Source organism: Acanthisitta chloris, unplaced genomic scaffold (assembly GCF_000695815.1).
Source record: "Acanthisitta chloris isolate BGI_N310 unplaced genomic scaffold, ASM69581v1 scaffold125, whole genome shotgun sequence".
NCBI classification, from domain to species: Eukaryota; Metazoa; Chordata; class Aves; order Passeriformes; family Acanthisittidae; genus Acanthisitta; species Acanthisitta chloris.
The window spans coordinates 352,156-357,624 of record NW_008671896.1 but is presented as its reverse complement, the minus strand read 5'-3'; positions in this window follow the sequence as shown (position 1 = coordinate 357,624).

The following is a 5,469-nucleotide window of genomic DNA, read 5'->3' as shown; positions in this document are numbered from 1 at the left end:
CATTGCTGTGCTGAGCTGCAACCTGGGCAGGAGTCTGCTCAGGAATATCATTTCATTGAGGATACAGTGGCTCCATCCTCTGTATTTCCTACACATTGATTTTTGATATTGCTCCTTTGAAGAAAATGATAAATAGCTATCAATCTAAAATCAAATTATTTTTCCATCAGACTTTAATGCCTATTGCATCTGGGCCCAAAAGACATTTTAAATTTCTGTTATTTACAGACTTGTGGGGTCTGTGAAAGATTCAGAATGACATTTTGTAAATAATATTTCCCTTTTGTTTTTCTGCAAATATCTTTTTGGAAAATAGAATGTTCCTCTATTTTGCATGTATGTATTTGTTTAAAAAGCAGAGCTTTGGTGTTTTGAACCCATCTTTTCAAGTCTTTGGAAAAACATTTTCCATGACCAAGAGTGAATATTCATGGGTTTTTATCTAAATATCCCTTTCACAAAATACCTATGGGAAAGTATAGATTTCCAACTCAAGCAATGGCCCAGTGTGACTTTATATCTTCCCCAAACCACTTGTCCCATCAGACACTCAGAGCAGCAGCCGACTCTAGTGGAGTAAAACCTCTCACATTTATAGTTTTCCTTTTTTTTCCCCTAGCTATTAGCTCTAGAAGTCTACTCCTGTTGGCAACTCTTACTGCTGTGTAATAATTTACTAGCTACCAGCACCCCAGCATGCCTGTGATGGTATAGCAGCACAATCATTAGTTTCTATTCTGCAGTGGCAGGATGTGACAGGGCGTCTACGATTTCGGATGATTCTGGTGTCAACTAACTGTGACACTCCATCAAACCCTGCATCCTTAATGTCATGGAGAGTTACATCCTTTCATGGGTGATAAAGCATGGGCATTCTGACAACCCCAGTTTAAGTGTCCTCGTTGGCCTCGCTAGGCTCATGTCACTTCATTGTTTTATAACTTAAATTGTCTCATATTGAAAATGAGGATTCAATTTGAGATTTTATTGTTAACCTTTAAGGGCCTTGGAGCTCAAAGTCTACTCAAGAGGTAAGTGAAGTTTATGCTCCAATTCTTAATCTACCTTCAGTTACAGACTTCTGCACACGTACCCCATTGCTTCCTGATAGCTGTCTGAAAACTTTCCAGTTTTTAGTGACAGAATAGAATGAATGTAGATCTTCAGCTGTTCCCAGGGATGTTTTTAAAGATGGGTTCATTTTTCTTCTGTTTGTTTGAATCTTGCCACTTGTTTCACCTTAAAATTTTCTGTTAGATCTGGAAAGAATTGTTCTTGCCCAGCCTCCTCTTTGAGGAAAATGCTGTTAAAAAACAAAAATTCAATGAAGCTTCCAAAGGGCAAATGCTAACTTTTAAACTGAAAATGCTTTAAATTTTAGTTTATAACAGGAATATTCTTTGTTCTTCAAGTGGTCATTTTCCTTTTATTAAAACCCGTTATTATCACAGAAAGCATTGCTCTTTGTGAAATAACATTTCAGTAGTCAAAACCCCAATTTTCCCTAAGGAAATATTTCAAGGGAAAACTTTTTACATGCCCTACTTAGCACCAAGTCTTCCCATTTAAACACCTCCACAAGTGGCCAAAGTTTCAAAAGAGATGCTCTTCCACTTAGGCACCCGAAGGAAGCGTTTGAATTCTGAGCAGCTTTTGAAACATCAGGCCACCTTGTTTGAGGTGTGCGAGAGAAAGACGTGCCCTTTTCAAGATGTAGCTCCAATGACGGGTCCTTAAGAACTTTTGAAAAATTCCCCTTTAAGAAGAAGAGGATTAGATCAAGGTGTGAATATTCCAGGCATAAATACAGCTATACCACTGAAATCCATCCCTATTGCATGTGTTTATAACCATTGCAGCTTGCTTTATCTTTGTGTTTGCAGTGCAAGCGTTTTACGTATGGATTACAAATCAACTATCTTCAGAACAGCATGAAAATTATTGCTGTCAAGGAAGATGTTGGTTTTGGTGCACAGAAACACACCTTATTTCTGCTTGTGCAGTTGAGTTTTCTTCAGGCCAGGGCTGAAATCCAGCATGCCATTAGGTACGGAAAGAGGTCCATTGTGCTCCAAACTGGCAGAGAGCTTGCAAAAACTAAGCTTAAAGAGAGGTGGATCCAAGCCAATCCCACTGTCAGCTCTCAGATCTACTCTCCTGTTCTTTCCCTGGAACAAGTAACCTTTTGCCCTTCCATTTTGTAAGGCATAAAGTAACTTCTTAATTAGGATTATTTTTTTCCCCTGCTGGAAAATCTATTAGCAAAGATTATTGTCAAAGTATAGAACTGCTTCCTCTTTATCTGGCACAATGCTGCTATAGAACAACCAAGAGGTTCACAGACCTCTAAATCATGATACTCTACAGTATTTGCAATAATAGCTCAGAGAATACCATGAAATTAGGGGCTTTCAATCTTGGTTAAGAGCCCTCCACCTTCTTTCTGTGTATAGCCCCTCCCTATTTTATCTCTGCCCTATGGACCCATCAAACTCTACTTTTTCCACAAATAATCAGGTCTGGCCACTTCACAATAAACCAGCTTGTTGCTGAGAATATTAGTTTGGATGCACTTCATGGAATGCTAAGAAAATGTCAAACTTGAGGAAGGTCTCCTTCCATTTTCCACAAGGCTCTGCAGGCAAGTCAACAAAACCTCATTGTCAATAACATCGAGGACTGTTGACAGATCTAATAAAATCAACATAGATTTATTTTCTGTGGCCATTGCCAAGTAGAGATCAGCAAGAGATAACTACCCCTATATTAAACACACATCTAAAGCCAACACAGTAGGGATGAAGGATGCTTGTGAAAGACATAAACAGCCTTCTCCTGCTTGCATCATCCCAGAGATACTACAGAGATTAAAAATTCCTGTCAATATACGGGCTAAAATCACCCACTGTGAACAAACTCATGAATTACAAAGAACTGACCATAGCATCAACAAACCAGAAGATTTTATCATCAGAGTGCTTTGGTGACTCCTCTGTGCTCTAAACTCTTGTCACACCAATCCCAATGAAGCCAGCAGCATCAAACAAAACTGCAGCAAGGACACGTGAAACCGGGAGGGAGATTTTCTCATACATCCCTGCTAGGAAGACAAAGAGGCTGTTTTTGTGCTGCAATCAGAAGGGTGATCTGATAAAGCACTTTGCTAAGAGCCCTTTGGAGAGATAAGCCCATCTGCTCTAGTAACAATACACAAGGAAAAACAAGGCAAACTCCAGACAAATAAGCAATGCCTCATACACCACAATGCATGAGTGAGATCTTTAGACTCTGGATGTACTTTTGATTACCAGAACTGTTTTCCCCATATATGTGTCTGTGTATGTATGTATATAGATATATACACATACATATATAGATATATTTCCATATACTTGCATATAATTATTTTCAGATGGTCAGTGCAGATAAGGTCCTGGATGCAGACTGATTTTGCCTGGTGTTCCTAGGTGCTGCATTTAAAAATGGCAGAATCTTGGCTACTCTCCAAACTCCATAGATCTTACTGAACTATTAACCTACTCTAAGTGGAGAAGATAAGTCTGGTGATGAAAAGGAAGAGTACTAACACGTCCTCTTTGATTTTGAGTAGATCAGTTCAGACTGAATTCAGCTGACTCACTCAGATTACAAAGGTGAGGGTGGAGATGCTTTCCAGTATGGGCTGAGAGACAGTTTTCTTAGAAGTAGAGCTCTCTCCTTTGAGGGCTGCAAAGTATCTGCTAGCAGCATTATCTACTAAATCATCAGCTACACCATTAGTAAACACTGGCACCAAGGAGTAACTAATTTGGAATTATTTCCACTGTAGGATAAAGCTGGAATGTGCTCACATATTTCTGGACAGAAAACCAGGCAAAACCATGGTTTTGTAGTTTGGCTGCTACCAATTCTGCATAAGAATGGAAATTTCTAGTGATTCTCAGCTGGTTTGGAGAAGACACTGGAGCATTTCCTGACCAAAGCACTAAAACAACTTATGGTGCTCTGTCTGCTCTCTCACTGGCATAATTTCAAGACCAAAATTTTGGTGAGTGCTTCAATCCATAGCTCCTGGTGAGTCATATTCCACCAGCTGACCTGAAAAGGGCATACAGAATGATTTTAAATTTAAAATTAAATTTAATAATAAAAATAAGAATGAAATTAATGCACTTAAAAATTTAATGCTAACATAAAATTTTAATTTTAATCTAAACATTGTCTGGAACTAACTTTCACTTTGCCTACTTTCTTTTCAAATTACTCTCAGTAACTTATATTAAATGATTGCACATACATTTTAAAATTGCCTGGATTGCTAAGTAGCATCACCTGCCTTCTTACTTGGTGTCTCAATCTAAATTTTAATTTTGTTTCTGAATTTATTTTAATTCCCTCTGCACTTCTGGATTGCACTTATTACAGGAAGCAAAAATCTTATTTCCAATCTGGCAGGAGTCCAGGAGTACCTGGAGCCTTAAGAATGGGGTTTTCTCCTCCTCATTTTGTCTGCATCCCCTTTTCTAGCCACAGAGAACTGAGCACCCATGGAAGGACAGATGATCCCTTGGATGGCTCCAGTACATGCTGCAGAGTTTTGAAATAGAGGACTCCAGCTATGCCTGTCCCCTTTCTCCCTCCTGTGCAGGCAGGCAAAGTGCAGAGCAGTTCAAAAGCAGTTTTCATTTGAGCAAAGCTAGAGTGAAAAAAATTGGAGAGTAAAAATGACACTAAAGTACTCTACAAATCCCAATTCTCCACTCAAAAGTGGTCACTCAAAGGCACTACAGGGGTAATAGCAGAAATGCCTGGCCATTATCTGCCATACAGACAGTGCTGATCTCTCCTGTTCTATCTCTTTTGGGGCTGATCCTATGAGTTCCTTTAGGAAAGCAGAGAGATCTCATTGCAGAGCACTTTTGCAAAGTGTCCAGAGCAGAGATTTCTTTCTGCAAGGCTTGTAATCTCCTGAACACTATCCCAATGGTAAATAAGTTACTGCAGTAAAGAATAATGCTAATATATCAGCCTTCTGCTCTACAAGTCGTGTGGTATCATTGATGTGTGGCTGTGATTTCAAAACTTCAGCTCTTTTGATGGTCACAAATGGACTGGAAATGCCAAATGGTAATTATTACTTATCTGAAAAAAAAGATTACTGAGACAAACAGGAAAGTACAGGTATCATGGCCATCTCTGCTGGCTAAAAAGTTTCCTATACACAGTAAAAGCACACACTAGAAGTGATTCTCACCCACCATTCACTTTTGTAGACTCCAGCAGAGCTGTGAAAGTCCCTTTCCCTCTATCAGGAAAACACTTAGCTTGGTACTGCAGAAAGACACTAAGTAACTGAAAGGAAAACCCTGTTTCCTTGTGGAAAAACAACCAGGTGTGAATTAATTGAACAACATCTTGTGAGATAACAGATTTCTTTGCAGAAATTCCTACAGCTCCATGTTTCATGGC